This window comes from Pelobates fuscus, chromosome 2 (assembly GCF_036172605.1).
Source record: "Pelobates fuscus isolate aPelFus1 chromosome 2, aPelFus1.pri, whole genome shotgun sequence".
NCBI lineage: Eukaryota > Metazoa > Chordata > Amphibia > Anura > Pelobatidae > Pelobates > Pelobates fuscus.
The window spans coordinates 370,638,957-370,655,379 of NC_086318.1; the positions used below are offsets into that span (position 1 = coordinate 370,638,957).

Consider the following 16,423-nt stretch of genomic DNA (forward strand, 5'->3'; position numbering starts at 1 on the left):
ACGCATTCGTATACATTGCTTTTTGCTTAGTCTCTTGGGCTCATGAATCATCATGCTGCACTGACAGGTTGGAATTGGCAACACAATATCATTTTAAAAAGGAGCAGGAAAGTAGCCAATTAAATAGGCCTATACAAAATTGCTATTCGAAGTATATTTTTTTCTCACATGTCCTAGTATGATGTAAAATATATGGATACAAAAATGATCCCACTAATCTAATTTTTACACGACACAAGGATAGGGCAGATCACAGCACCTAGAGGTCCCACAAAGTAGGTGGATCCTCCAATGGGTAACCTATACCCAAACAAAAATTGGTCATAATATTGAAGTTAGGCATTACCCCAACTTGTTATTTTCCTTACTCATTAGTTTAAGGCATACATGACAAAGCCACATGCGCTGCATGGTTTCTGGGGTACCTCTTAGTGAAATTGGTGTGACATACTGAAATACTTTCATGAAACTAACACGGATTTGGGCCAACAAACCATTTCCTAATAAAAGAGATATATAGCTATTTAATTTTTGTTTTCCAAACGGAAATTAAATTAATATGTAAGGAAATAAGCACATGCAATATACAAATATAAAGTAACTTGAATTTCCATATAGCCACCCTTAACCTCTAATTGCAGTGTAAATACTAGATGATGTAGGTAAACCTGGGCAGTTTACTAGACTGGAATGTGTAATTACATGTAACAACTGGACTCATTTTACAATGGGAATCAAAAAGGGAAAATATTGTAATAGACATATTAGTCATGTAAAGCTAATAAATTACTAGTCTAAGTTCCAAACATTAGGCACTAACCAAGATTCAGTGAATTCATGGACACACCAACATTGATATATATATATGTAAACCATATATAGTATTGAAATAAACTTTTACTATGCAAATGAATATTCAATATCATATAGATCTCCTGACCAGAACAAACAAAGTTGTAGAAAAATAATACATTATGTTGGAAAATTGTTACATATAATTTATATCTTTTTCTGGCTTGTTCTTGTGTTTTTCCTTTTCTTTCTCTTTGAGAGAAGGAATGTATGTCATTTTATGACTTGATTGTTGTATGTTATAGTTATACGTACAAATCAATTTAAAAAAAGAATAAAAGAGATCCTGGGAATAAAATCAAAGAAAAAGGTAACTTTTCTGTTGAAAAAAATCAGTATGTTAAGCCACGCCTACTCTGTTATTTATGCAAATGATTAAGTTCACATTTAAGAATATTTTACTCTAGAAATTGCTGTCATGTCATTTCAATTCTATTTTTGTAAAAAATTTTGATAAATATTGCAGTAATCATCTAACATGTAAATCAAGGTTTAATAAAACTGATTTTTTGGAAAATGGAATATTAAATTATGATGTCACTTTAACCTTAATGCTTGTCTATTAACCAGGCATATTATGGACATGCAAGCTCCTGTTGTGATTATAGCTCTATTGCTTATTGTTTAACAGCTTTTTCTATTGTAAGAAAAAGCCTTTATTTGTTCCAAAAATAGAAGAGATATTTTACAATTTTACTTTCCATATCTTTTTCTGTACATTGCTTTAATTGCTTGGATGTTTCAGTTCACATAGTTGTCAACTAGATTTGGGCACCTCCGAAATTTTTGTTTCGTATGAATGCATTTGTACGGAAAAAATTGGTTTTGTCAGAAGAGAAATCTGTCCATTTTTCCATTCATTTTCGATGGAAATTCATTCATTTGGCGCGATTTAATTGAACCAGATGAATTTAACATAAAAATCAGTTCCCTCAATACCGAATAGCCTTAAATTAACAAAGTCAAACCATTAATTTCAAATTTCGTACATTGATCACAACATGGCATTGAACAATGTTCTATTTCCCTGATTTTACGCCACAAACTCCTGAAATAACTCCCAAACCGCCAAATGCCCAAACGCTATCAATAGCATGAAAATGTATTGGCACTATTAGTAAACTCCTGAACACTCACTATACGCATTCGTATACATTGCTTTTTGCTTAGTCTCTTGGGCTCATGAATCATCATGCTGCACTGACAGGTTGGAATTGGCAACACAATATCATTTTAGAAAGGAGCAGGAAAGTAGCCAATTAAATAGGCCTATACAAAATTGCTATTCTAAGTATATTTTTTTCTCACATGTCCTAGTATGATGTAAAATATATGGATACAAAAATGTTCCCACTAATCTAATTTTTACACGACACAAGGATAGGGCAGATCACAGCACCTAGAGGTCCCACAAAGTAGGTGGATCCTCCAATGGGTAACCTATACCCAAACAAAAATTGGTCATAATATTGAAGTTAGGCATTACCCCAACTTGTTATTTTCCTTACTCATTAGTTTAAGGCATACATGACAAAGCCACATGCGCTGCATGGTTTCTGGGGTACCTCTTAGTGAAATTGGTGTGACATACTGAAATACTTTCATGAAACTAACACGGATTTGGGCCAACAAACCATTTCCTAATAAAAGAGATATATAACTATTTAATTTTTGTTTTCCAAACGGAAATTAAATTAATATGTAAGGAAATAAGCACATGCAATATACAAATATAAAGTAACTTGAATTTCCATATAGCCACCCTTAACCTCTAATTGCAGTGTAAATACTAGATGATGTAGGTAAACCTGGGCAGTTTACTAGACTGGAATGTGTAATTACATGTAACAACTGGACTCATTTTACAATGGGAATCAAAAAGGGAAAATATTGTAATAGACATACTAGTCATGTAAAGCTAATAAATTACTAGTCTAAGTTCCAAACATTAGGCACTAACCAAGATTCAGTGAATTCATGGACACACCAACATTGATATATACATGTAAACCATATATAGTATTGAAATAAACTTTTACTATGCAAATGAATATTCAATATCATATAGATCTCCTGACCAGAACAAACAAAGTTGTAGAAAAATAATACATTATGTTGGAAAATTGTTACATATAATTTATATCTTTTTCTGGCTTGTTCTTGTGTTTTTCCTTTTCTTTCTCTTTGAGAGAAGGAATGTATGTCATATTATGACTTGATTGTTGTATGTTATAGTTATACGTACAAATCAATTTAAAAAAAGAATAAAAGAGATCCTGGGAATAAAATCAAAGAAAAAGGTAACTTTTCTGTTGAAAAAAATCAGTATGTTAAGCCACGCCTACTCTGTTATTTATGCAAATGATTAAGTTCACATTTAAGAATATTTTACTCTAGAAATTGCTGTCATGTCATTTCATTTCTATTTTTGTAAAAAAATTTTGATAGATATTGCAGTAATCATCTACAATGTAAATCAAGGTTTAATAAAACTGATTTTTTGGAAAATGGAATATTAAATTATGATGTCACTTTAACCTTAATGCTTGTCTATTAACCAGGCATATTATTGACATGCAAGGTCCTATTGTGATTATAGCTCTATTGCTTATTGTTTAACAGCTTTTTCTATAGTAAGAAAAAGCCTTTATTTGTTCCAAAAATAGAATAGATATTTTACAATTTTACTTTCCATATCATTTTCTGTACATTGCTTTAATTGCATGGATGTTTTTGTTCAAATAGTTGTCAACTAGATTTGGGCACCTCCGAAATTTTTGTTTCGTATGAATGCATTTGTACGGAAAAAATTGGTTTTGTCAGAAGAGAAATCTGTCCATTTTTACATTCATTTTCGATGGAAATTCATTCATTCATTAGGCGCGATTTAATTGAACCAGATGAATTTAACTTAAAAATCAGTTCCCTCAATACCGAATAGCCTTAAATTAACAAAGTCAAACCATTAATTTCAAATTTCGTACATTGATCACAACATGGCATTGACTAATGTTCTATTTCCCTGATTTTACGCCACAAACTCCTGAAATAACTCCCAAACCGCCAAATGCCCAAACGCTATCAATAGCATGAAAATGTATTGGCACTATTAGTAAACTCCCGAACACTCACTATACGCATTCGTATACATTGCTTTTTGCTTAGTCTCTTGGGCTCATGAATCATCATGCTGCACTGACAGGTTGGAATTGGCAACACAATATCATTTTAAAAAGGAGCAGGAAAGTAGCCAATTAAATAGGCCTATACAAAATTGCTATTCGAAGTATATTTTTTTCTCACATGTCCTAGTATGATGTAAAATATATGGATACAAAAATGATCCCACTAATCTAATTTTTACACGACACAAGGATAGGGCAGATCACAGCACCTAGAGGTCCCACAAAGTAGGTGGATCCTCCAATGGGTAACCTATACCCAAACAAAAATTGGTCATAATATTGAAGTTAGGCATTACCCCAACTTGTTATTTTCCTTACTCATTAGTTTAAGGCATACATGACAAAGCCACATGCGCTGCATGGTTTCTGGGGTACCTCTTAGTGAAATTGGTGTGACATACTGAAATACTTTCATGAAACTAACACGGATTTGGGCCAACAAACCATTTCCTAATAAAAGAGATATATAGCTATTTAATTTTTGTTTTCCAAACGGAAATTAAATTAATATGTAAGGAAATAAGCACATGCAATATACAAATATAAAGTAACTTGAATTTCCATATAGCCACCCTTAACCTCTAATTGCAGTGTAAATACTAGATGATGTAGGTAAACCTGGGCAGTTTACTAGACTGGAATGTGTAATTACATGTAACAACTGGACTCATTTTACAATGGGAATCAAAAAGGGAAAATATTGTAATAGACATATTAGTCATGTAAAGCTAATAAATTACTAGTCTAAGTTCCAAACATTAGGCACTAACCAAGATTCAGTGAATTCATGGACACACCAACATTGATATATATATATGTAAACCATATATAGTATTGAAATAAACTTTTACTATGCAAATGAATATTCAATATCATATAGATCTCCTGACCAGAACAAACAAAGTTGTAGAAAAATAATACATTATGTTGGAAAATTGTTACATATAATTTATATCTTTTTCTGGCTTGTTCTTGTGTTTTTCCTTTTCTTTCTCTTTGAGAGAAGGAATGTATGTCATTTTATGACTTGATTGTTGTATGTTATAGTTATACGTACAAATCAATTTAAAAAAAGAATAAAAGAGATCCTGGGAATAAAATCAAAGAAAAAGGTAACTTTTCTGTTGAAAAAAATCAGTATGTTAAGCCACGCCTACTCTGTTATTTATGCAAATGATTAAGTTCACATTTAAGAATATTTTACTCTAGAAATTGCTGTCATGTCATTTCAATTCTATTTTTGTAAAAAATTTTGATAAATATTGCAGTAATCATCTAACATGTAAATCAAGGTTTAATAAAACTGATTTTTTGGAAAATGGAATATTAAATTATGATGTCACTTTAACCTTAATGCTTGTCTATTAACCAGGCATATTATGGACATGCAAGCTCCTGTTGTGATTATAGCTCTATTGCTTATTGTTTAACAGCTTTTTCTATTGTAAGAAAAAGCCTTTATTTGTTCCAAAAATAGAAGAGATATTTTACAATTTTACTTTCCATATCTTTTTCTGTACATTGCTTTAATTGCTTGGATGTTTCAGTTCACATAGTTGTCAACTAGATTTGGGCACCTCCGAAATTTTTGTTTCGTATGAATGCATTTGTACGGAAAAAATTGGTTTTGTCAGAAGAGAAATCTGTCCATTTTTCCATTCATTTTCGATGGAAATTCATTCATTTGGCGCGATTTAATTGAACCAGATGAATTTAACATAAAAATCAGTTCCCTCAATACCGAATAGCCTTAAATTAACAAAGTCAAACCATTAATTTCAAATTTCGTACATTGATCACAACATGGCATTGAACAATGTTCTATTTCCCTGATTTTACGCCACAAACTCCTGAAATAACTCCCAAACCGCCAAATGCCCAAACGCTATCAATAGCATGAAAATGTATTGGCACTATTAGTAAACTCCTGAACACTCACTATACGCATTCGTATACATTGCTTTTTGCTTAGTCTCTTGGGCTCATGAATCATCATGCTGCACTGACAGGTTGGAATTGGCAACACAATATCATTTTAGAAAGGAGCAGGAAAGTAGCCAATTAAATAGGCCTATACAAAATTGCTATTCTAAGTATATTTTTTTCTCACATGTCCTAGTATGATGTAAAATATATGGATACAAAAATGTTCCCACTAATCTAATTTTTACACGACACAAGGATAGGGCAGATCACAGCACCTAGAGGTCCCACAAAGTAGGTGGATCCTCCAATGGGTAACCTATACCCAAACAAAAATTGGTCATAATATTGAAGTTAGGCATTACCCCAACTTGTTATTTTCCTTACTCATTAGTTTAAGGCATACATGACAAAGCCACATGCGCTGCATGGTTTCTGGGGTACCTCTTAGTGAAATTGGTGTGACATACTGAAATACTTTCATGAAACTAACACGGATTTGGGCCAACAAACCATTTCCTAATAAAAGAGATATATAACTATTTAATTTTTGTTTTCCAAACGGAAATTAAATTAATATGTAAGGAAATAAGCACATGCAATATACAAATATAAAGTAACTTGAATTTCCATATAGCCACCCTTAACCTCTAATTGCAGTGTAAATACTAGATGATGTAGGTAAACCTGGGCAGTTTACTAGACTGGAATGTGTAATTACATGTAACAACTGGACTCATTTTACAATGGGAATCAAAAAGGGAAAATATTGTAATAGACATACTAGTCATGTAAAGCTAATAAATTACTAGTCTAAGTTCCAAACATTAGGCACTAACCAAGATTCAGTGAATTCATGGACACACCAACATTGATATATACATGTAAACCATATATAGTATTGAAATAAACTTTTACTATGCAAATGAATATTCAATATCATATAGATCTCCTGACCAGAACAAACAAAGTTGTAGAAAAATAATACATTATGTTGGAAAATTGTTACATATAATTTATATCTTTTTCTGGCTTGTTCTTGTGTTTTTCCTTTTCTTTCTCTTTGAGAGAAGGAATGTATGTCATATTATGACTTGATTGTTGTATGTTATAGTTATACGTACAAATCAATTTAAAAAAAGAATAAAAGAGATCCTGGGAATAAAATCAAAGAAAAAGGTAACTTTTCTGTTGAAAAAAATCAGTATGTTAAGCCACGCCTACTCTGTTATTTATGCAAATGATTAAGTTCACATTTAAGAATATTTTACTCTAGAAATTGCTGTCATGTCATTTCATTTCTATTTTTGTGAAAAAATTTTGATAGATATTGCAGTAATCATCTACAATGTAAATCAAGGTTTAATAAAACTGATTTTTTGGAAAATGGAATATTAAATTATGATGTCACTTTAACCTTAATGCTTGTCTATTAACCAGGCATATTATTGACATGCAAGGTCCTATTGTGATTATAGCTCTATTGCTTATTGTTTAACAGCTTTTTCTATAGTAAGAAAAAGCCTTTATTTGTTCCAAAAATAGAATAGATATTTTACAATTTTACTTTCCATATCATTTTCTGTACATTGCTTTAATTGCATGGATGTTTTTGTTCAAATAGTTGTCAACTAGATTTGGGCACCTCCGAAATTTTTGTTTCGTATGAATGCATTTGTACGGAAAAAATTGGTTTTGTCAGAAGAGAAATCTGTCCATTTTTACATTCATTTTCGATGGAAATTCATTCATTCATTAGGCGCGATTTAATTGAACCAGATGAATTTAACTTAAAAATCAGTTCCCTCAATACCGAATAGCCTTAAATTAACAAAGTCAAACCATTAATTTCAAATTTCGTACATTGATCACAACATGGCATTGACTAATGTTCTATTTCCCTGATTTTACGCCACAAACTCCTGAAATAACTCCCAAACCGCCAAATGCCCAAACGCTATCAATAGCATGAAAATGTATTGGCACTATTAGTAAACTCCCGAACACTCACTATACGCATTCGTATGCATTGCTTTTTGCTTAGTCTCTCATGAATCATCATGCTGCACTGACAGGTTGGAATTGGCAACACAATATCATTTTAGAAAGGAGCAGGAAAGTAGCCAATTAAATAGGCCTATACAAAATTGGTATTCTAAGTATATTTTTTTTCTCACATGTCCTAGTATGATGTAAGATATAGGGATACAAAAAGGTTCCCACTAATCTAATTTTTATACGACACAAGGATAGGGCAGATCACAGCACCTAGAGATCCCACAAAGTAGGTGGATCCTCCAAGGGGTAACCTATACCCAAACAAAAATTGGCCATTATATTGAAGTTAGGCATTACCCCAACTTGTTATTTTCCTTACTCATTAGTTTAAGGCATACATGACAAAGCCACATGCGCTGCATGGTTTCTGGGGTACCTCTTAGTGAAATTGGTGTGACATACTGAAAAACTTTCATGAAACTAACACGGATTTGGGCCAACAAACCATTTCCTAATAAAAGAGATATATAGCTATTTAATTTTTGTTTTCCAAACGGAAATTAAATTAATATGTAAGGAAATAAGGACATGCAATATACAAATATAAAGTAACTTGAATTTCCATATAGCCACCCTTAACCTCTAATTGCAGTGTAAATACTAGATGATGTAGGTAAACCTGGGCAGTTTACTAGACTGGAATGTGTAATTACATGTAACAACTGGACTCATTTTACAATGGGAATCAAAAAGGGAAAATATTGTAATAGACATATTAGTCATGTAAAGCTAATAAATTACTAGTCTAAGTTCCAAACATTAGGCACTAACCAAGATTCAGTGAATTCATGGACACACCAACATTGATATATATATATATATGTAAACCATATATAGTATTGAAATAAACTTTTACTATGCAAATGAATATTCAATATCATATAGATCTCCTGACCAGAACAAACAAAGTTGTAGAAAAATAATACATTATGTTGGAAAATTGTTACATATAATTTATATCTTTTTCTGGCTTGTTCTTGTGTTTTTCCTTTTCTTTCTCTTTGAGAGAAGGAATGTATGTCATTTTATGACTTGATTGTTGTATGTTATAGTCATACGTACAAATCAATTTAAAAAAAGAATAAAAGAGATCCTGGGAATAAAATCAAAGAAAAAGGTAACTTTTCTGTTGAAAAAAATCAGTATGTTAAGCCACGCCTACTCTGTTATTTATGCAAATGATTAAGTTCACATTTAAGAATATTTTACTCTAGAAATTGCTGTCATGTCATTTCAATTCTATTTTTAAAAAAAAATTTGATAGATATTGCAGTAATCATCTACAATGTAAATCAAGGTTTAATAAAACTGATTTTTTGGAAAATGGAATATTAAATTATGATGTCACTTTAACCTTGATGCTTGTCTATTAACCAGGCATATTATTGACATGCAAGGTTCGGTTGTGATTATAGCTTTATTGCTTATTGTTTAACAGCTTTTTCTATAGTAAGAAAAAGCCTTTATTTGTTCCAAAAATAGAATAGATATTTTACACTTTTACTTTCCATATCATTTTCTGTACATTGCTTTAATTGCATGGATGTTTCGGTTCAAATAGTTGTCAACTAGATTTGGGCACCTCCGAAATTTTTGTTTCGTATGAATGCATTTGTACGGAAAAAAATTGGTTTTGTCAGAAGAGAAATCTGTCCATTTTTCCATTCATTTTCGATGGAAATTCATTCATTCATTAGGCGCGATTTAATTGAACCAGATGAATTTAACATAAAAATCAGTTCCCTCAATACCGAATAGCCTTAAATTAACAAAGTCAAACCATTAATTTCAAATTTCGTACATTGATCACAACATGGCATTGAACAATGTTATATTTCCCTGATTTTATGCCACAAACTCCTGAAATAACTCCCAAACCGCCAAATGCCCAAATGCTATCAATAGCATGAAAATGTATTGGCACTATTAGTAAACTCCCGAACACTCACTATACGCATTCGTATGCATTGCTTTTTGCTTAGTCTCTTGGGCTCATGAATCATCATGCTGCACTGACAGGTTGGAATTGGCAACACAATATCATTTTAGAAAGGAGTAGGAAAGTAGCCAATTAAATAGGCCTATACAAAATTGCTATTCTAAGTATATTTTTTTTCTCACATGTCCTAGTATGATGTAAGATATATGGATGCAAAAAGGTTCCCACTAATCAAATTTTTATACGACACAAGGATAGGGCAGATCACAGCACCTAGAGGTCCCACAAAGTAGGTGGATCCTCCAAGGGGTAACCGATACCCAAACAAAAATTGGTCATAATATTGAAGTTAGGCATTACCCCAACTTGTTATTTTCCTTACTCATTAGTTTAAGGCATACATGACAAAGCCACATGCGCTGCATGGTTTCTGGGGTACCTCTTAGTGAAATTGGTGTGACATAGTGAAATACTTTCATGAAACTAACACGGATTTGGGCCAACAAACCATTTCCTAATAAAAGAGATATATAGCTATTTAATTTTTGTTTTCCAAACGGAAATTAAATTAATATGTAAGGAAATAAGCACATGCAATATACAAATATAAAGTAACTTGAATTTCCATATAGCCACCCTTAACCTCGAATTGCAGTGTAAATACTAGATGATGTAGGTAAACCTGGGCAGTTTACTAGACTGGAATGTGTAATTACATGTAACAACTGGACTCATTTTACAATGGGAATCAAAAAGGGAAAATATTGTAAGAGACATATTAGTCATGTAAAGCTAATAAATTACTAGTCTAAGTTCCAAACATTAGGCACTAACCAAGATTCAGTGAATTCATGGACACACCAACATTGATATATATATATGTAAACCATATATAGTATTGAAATAAACTTTTACTATGCAAATGAATATTCACTATCATATAGATCTCCTGACCAGAACAAACAAAGTTGTAGAAAAATAATACATTATGTTGGAAAATTGTTACATATAATTTATATCTTTTTCTGGCTTGTTCTTGTGTTTTTCCTTTTCTTTCTCTTTGAGAGAAGGAATGTATGTCATTTTATGACTTGATTGTTGTATGTTATAGTTATACGTACAAATCAATTTAAAAAAAGAATAAAAGAGATCCTGGGAATAAAATCAAAGAAAAAGGTAACTTTTCTGTTGAAAAAAATCAGTATGTTAAGCCACGCCTACTCTGTTATTTATGCAAATGATTAAGTTCCCATTTAAGAATATTTTACTCTAGAAATTGCTGTCATGTCATTTCAATTCTATTTTTGTAAAAAATTTTGATAAATATTGCAGTAATCATCTAACATGTAAATCAAGGTTTAATAAAACTGATTTTTTGGAAAATGGAATATTAAATTATGATGTCACTTTAACCTTAATGCTTGTCTATTAACCAGGCATATTATTGACATGCAAGGTCCTGTTGTGATTATAGCTCTATTGCTTATTGTTTAACAGCTTTTTCTATTGTAAGAAAAAGCATTTATTTGTTCCAAAAATAGAATAGATATTTTACAATTTTACTTTCCATATCATTTTCTGTACATTGCTTTAATTACATGGATGTTTCGGTTCAAATAGTTGTCAACTAGATTTGGGCACCTCCGAAATTTTTGTTTCGTATGAATGCATTTGTACGGAAAAAAATTGGTTTTGTCAGAAGAGAAATCTGTCAATTTTTCCATTCATTTTCGATGGAAATTCATTCATTAGGCGCGATTTAATTGAACCAGATGAATATAACATAAAAATCAGTAACCTCAATACCGAATAGCCTTAAATTAACAAAGTCAAACCATTAATTTCAAATTTCGTACATTGATCACAACATGGCATTAAACAATGTTCTATTTCCCTGATTTTACGCCACAAACTCCTGAAATAACTCCCAAACCGCCAAATGCCCAAACGCTATCAATCGCATGAAAATGTATTGGCACTATTAGTAAACTCCCGAACACTCACTATACGCATTCGTATGCATTGCTTTTTGCTTAGTCTCTTGGGCTCATGAATCATCATGCTGCACTGACAGGTTGGAATTGGCAACACAATATCATTTTAGAAAGGAGCAGGAAAGTAGCTAATTAAATAGGCCTATACAAAATTGCTATTCTAAGTATATTTTTTTCTCACATGTCCTAGTATGATGTAAGATATATGGATACAAAAAGGTTCCCACTAATCTAATTTTTATACGACACAAGGATAGGGCAGATCCCAGCACCTAGAGGTCCCACAAAGTATGTGGATCCTCCAAGGGGTAACCTATACCCAAACAAAAATTGGTCATAATATTGAAGTTAGGCATTACCCCAACTTGTTATTTTCCTTACTCATTAGTTTAAGGCATACATGACAAAGCCACATGCGCTGCATGGTTTCTGGGGTACCTCTTAGTGAAATTGGTGTGACATACTGAAAAACTTTCATGAAACTAACACGGATTTGGGCCAACAAACCATTTCCTAATAAAAGAGATATATAGCTATTTAATTTTTGTTTTCCAAACGGAAATTAAATTACTATGTAAGGAAATAGGCACATGCAATATACAAATATAAAGTAACTTGAATTTCCATATAGCCACCCTTAACCTTGAATTGCAGTGTAAATACTAGATGATGTAGGTAAACCTGGGCAGTTTACTAGACTGGAATGTGTAATTACATGTAACAACTGGACTCATTTTACAATGGGAATCAAAAAGGGAAAATATAATAATAGACATATTAGTCATGTAAAGCTAATAAATTACTAGTCTAAGTTCCAAACATTAGGCACTAACCAAGATTCAGTGAATTCATGGACACACCAACATTGATATATATATGTAAACCATATATAGTATTGAAATAAACTTTTACTATGCAAATGAATATTCAATATCATATAGATCTCCTGACCAGAACAAACAAAGTTGTAGAAAAATAATACATTATGTTGGAAAATTGTTACATATAATTTATATCTTTTTCTGGCTTGTTCTTGTGTTTTTCCTTTTCTTTCTCTTTGAGAGAAGGAATGTATGTCATTTTATGACTTGATTGTTGTATGTTATAGTTATACGTACAAATCAATTTAAAAAAAGATTAAAAGAGATCCTGGGAATAAAATCAAAGAAAAAGGTAACTTTTCTGTTGAAAAAAATCAGTATGTTAAGCCACGCCTACTCTGTTATTTATGCAAATGATTAAGTTCACATTTAAGAATATTTTACTCTAGAAATTGCTGTCATGTCATTTCAATTCTATTTTTGTAAAAAATTTTGATAGATATTGCAGTAATCACCTAACATGTAAATCAAGGTTTAATAAAACTGATTTTTTGGAAAATAGAATATTAAATTATGATGTCACTTTAACCTTAATGCTTGTCTATTAACCAGGCATATTATGGACATGCAAGCTCCTGTTGTGATTATAGCTCTATTACTTATTGTTTAACAGCTTTTTCTATAGTAAGAAAAAGCCTTTATTTGTTCCAAAAATAGAATAGATATTTTAAAATTTTACTTTCCATATCATTTTCTGTACATTGCTTTAATTGCTTGGATGTTTCAGTTCATGCTGCACTGACAGGTTGGAATTGGCAACACAATATCATTTTAGAAAGGAGTAGGAAAGTAGCCAATTAAATAGGCCTATACAAAATTGCTATTCTAATTATATTTTTTTTCTCACATGTCCTAGTTAGTATGATGTAAGATATATGGATACAAAAAGGTTCCCACTAATCAAATTTTTATACGACACAAGGATAGGGCAGATCACAGCACCTAGAGGTCCCACAAAGAACGTGAATAATACGTGTAACCTATACCCAAACAAAAATTGGTCATAATATTGAAGTTAGGCATTACCCCAACTTGTTATTTTCCTTACTCATTAGTTTAAGGCATACATGACAAAGCCACATGCGCTGCATGGTTTCTGGGGTACCTCTTAGTGAAATTGGTGTGACATACTGAAATACTTTCATGAAACTAACACGGATTTGGGCCAACAAACCATTTCCTAATAAAAGAGATATATAGCTATTTAATTTTTGTTTTCCAAACGGAAATTAAATTAATATGTAAGGAAATAGGCACATGCAATATACAAATATAAAGTAACTTGAATTTCCATATAGCCACCCTTAACCTCTAATTGCAGTGTAAATACTAGATGATGTAGGTAGACCTGGGCAGTTTACTAGACTGGAATGTGTAATTACATGTAACAACTGGACTCATTTTACAATGGGAATCAAAAAGGGAAAATATTGTAATAGACATATTAGTCATGTAAAGCTAATAAATTACTAGTCTAAGTTCCAAACATTAGGCACTAACCAAGATTCAGTGAATTCATGGACATACCAACATTGATATATATATGTAAACCATATATAGTATTGAAATAAACTTTTACTATGCAAATGAATATTCACTATCATATAGATCTCCTGACCAGAACAAACAAAGTTGTAGAAAAATAATACATTATGTTGGAAAATTGTTACATATAATTTATATCTTTTTCTGGCTTGTTCTTGTGTTTTTCCTTTTCTTTCTCTTTGAGAAAAGGAATGTATGTCATTTTATGACTTGATTGTTGTATGTTAAAGTTATACGTACAAATCAATTTAAAAAAAGAATAAAAGAGATCCTGGGAATAAAATCAAAGAAAAAGGTAACTTTTCTGTTGAAAAAAATCAGTATGTTAAGCCACGCCTACTCTGTTATTTATGCAAATGATTAAGTTCACATTTAAGAATATTTTACTCTAGAAATTGCTGTCATGTCATTTCAATTCTATTTTTGTAAACAAATTTGATAGATATTGCAGTAATCATCTACAATGTAAATCAAGGTTTAATAAAACTGATTTTTTGGAAAATGGAATATTAAATTATGATGTCACTTTAACCTTAATGCTTGTCTATTAACCAGGCATATTATTGACATGCAAGGTTCTGTTGTGATTATAGCTCTATTGCTTATTGTTTAACAGCTTTTTCTATAGTAAGAAAAAGCATTTATTTGTTCCAAAAATAGAATAGATATTTTACAATTTTACTTTCCATATCATTTTCTGTACATTGCTTTAATTGCATGGATGTTTCGGTTCAAATAGTTGTCAACTAGATTTGGGCATCTCCGAAATTTTTGTTTCGTATGAATGCATTTGTACGGAAAAAAATTGGTTTTGTCAGAAGAGAAATCTGTCCATTTTTCCATTCATTTTCGATGGAAATTCATTCATTCATTAGGCGCGATTTAATTGAACCAGATGAATTTAACATAAAAATCAGTTCCCTCAATACCGAATAGCCTTAAATTAACAAAGTCAAACCATTAATTTCAAATTTCGTACATTGATCACAACATGGCATTGAACAATGTTATATTTCCCTGATTTTACGCCACAAACTCCTGAAATAACTCCCAAACCGCCAAATGCCCAAACGCTATCAATAGCATGAAAATGTATTGGCACTATTAGTAAACTCCCGAACACTCACTATACGCATTCGTATGCATTGCTTTTTGCTTAGTCTCTTGGGCTCATGAATCATCATGCTGCACTGACAGGTTGGAATTGGCAACACAATATAATTTTAGAAAGGAGTAGGAAAGTAGCCAATTAAATAGGCCTATACAAAATTGCTATTCTAAGTATATTTTTTTTCTCACATGTCCTAGTATGATGTAAGATATATGGATACAAAAAGGTTCCCACTAATCAAATTTTTATACGACACAAGGATAGGGCAGATCACAGCACCTAGAGGTCCCACAAAGTAGGTGGATCCTCCAAGGGGTAACCTATACCCAAACAAAAATTGGTCATAATATTGAAGTTTGGCATTACCCCAACTTGTTATTTTCCTTACTCATTAGTTTAAGGCATACATGACAAAGCCACATGCGCTGCATGGTTTCTGGGGTACCTCTTAGTGAAATTAGTGTGACATACTGAAATACTTTCATGAAACTAACACGGATTTGGGCCAACAAACCATTTCCTAATAAAAGAGATATATAGCTATTTAATTTTTGTTTTCCAAACGGAAATTAAATTAATATGTAAGGAAATAAGCACATGCAATATACAAATATAAAGTAACTTGAATTTCCATATAGCCACCCTTAACCTCTAATTGCAGTGTAAATACTAGATGATGTAGGTAAACCTGGGCAGTTTACTAGACTGGAATGTGTAATTACATGTAACAACTGGACTCATTTTACAATGGGAATCAAAAAGGGAAAATATTGTAATAGACATATTAGTCATGTAAAGCTAATAAATTACTAGTCTAAGTTCCAAACATTAGGCACTAACCAAGATTCAGTGAATTCATGGACACACCAACATTGATATATATATATGTAAACCATATATAGTATTGAAATAAACTTTTACTATGCAAATGAATA

The 16,423-nt window shown here is 31.5% G+C and overlaps 8 non-coding genes and 1 pseudogene across 8 annotated transcripts; all 9 read right to left on the reverse strand.

Annotated features, from left to right (window-relative positions):
• Window positions 1–242: 242 nt before the first annotated feature.
• On the reverse strand, window positions 243–385 carry LOC134591741 (U12 minor spliceosomal RNA). Its single transcript, XR_010088471.1, has one exon. It is a non-coding gene; the product is annotated as a U12 minor spliceosomal RNA (small nuclear RNA).
• A 1,849-nt stretch (window positions 386–2,234) lies between these two features.
• Window positions 2,235–2,377, reverse strand: LOC134591743 (U12 minor spliceosomal RNA). Its single transcript, XR_010088472.1, has one exon. It is a non-coding gene; the product is annotated as a U12 minor spliceosomal RNA (small nuclear RNA).
• Window positions 2,378–4,229: 1,852 nt separating this feature from the next.
• LOC134591744 (U12 minor spliceosomal RNA) lies at window positions 4,230–4,372 on the reverse strand. The gene has a single exon (XR_010088473.1). It is a non-coding gene; the product is annotated as a U12 minor spliceosomal RNA (small nuclear RNA).
• Window positions 4,373–6,221: 1,849 nt separating this feature from the next.
• LOC134591745 (U12 minor spliceosomal RNA) lies at window positions 6,222–6,364 on the reverse strand. The gene has a single exon (XR_010088474.1). It is a non-coding gene; the product is annotated as a U12 minor spliceosomal RNA (small nuclear RNA).
• Window positions 6,365–8,211: 1,847 nt separating this feature from the next.
• On the reverse strand, window positions 8,212–8,354 carry LOC134591631 (U12 minor spliceosomal RNA). Its single transcript, XR_010088377.1, has one exon. It is a non-coding gene; the product is annotated as a U12 minor spliceosomal RNA (small nuclear RNA).
• Window positions 8,355–10,213: 1,859 nt separating this feature from the next.
• Window positions 10,214–10,356, reverse strand: LOC134591683 (U12 minor spliceosomal RNA). Its single transcript, XR_010088421.1, has one exon. It is a non-coding gene; the product is annotated as a U12 minor spliceosomal RNA (small nuclear RNA).
• A 1,850-nt stretch (window positions 10,357–12,206) lies between these two features.
• Window positions 12,207–12,349, reverse strand: LOC134591676 (U12 minor spliceosomal RNA). Its single transcript, XR_010088415.1, has one exon. It is a non-coding gene; the product is annotated as a U12 minor spliceosomal RNA (small nuclear RNA).
• A 1,408-nt stretch (window positions 12,350–13,757) lies between these two features.
• On the reverse strand, window positions 13,758–13,897 carry LOC134591859 (U12 minor spliceosomal RNA; annotated as a pseudogene).
• Window positions 13,898–15,750: 1,853 nt separating this feature from the next.
• LOC134591648 (U12 minor spliceosomal RNA) lies at window positions 15,751–15,893 on the reverse strand. The gene has a single exon (XR_010088391.1). It is a non-coding gene; the product is annotated as a U12 minor spliceosomal RNA (small nuclear RNA).
• Between the last annotated feature and the right edge of the window lie 530 nt (window positions 15,894–16,423).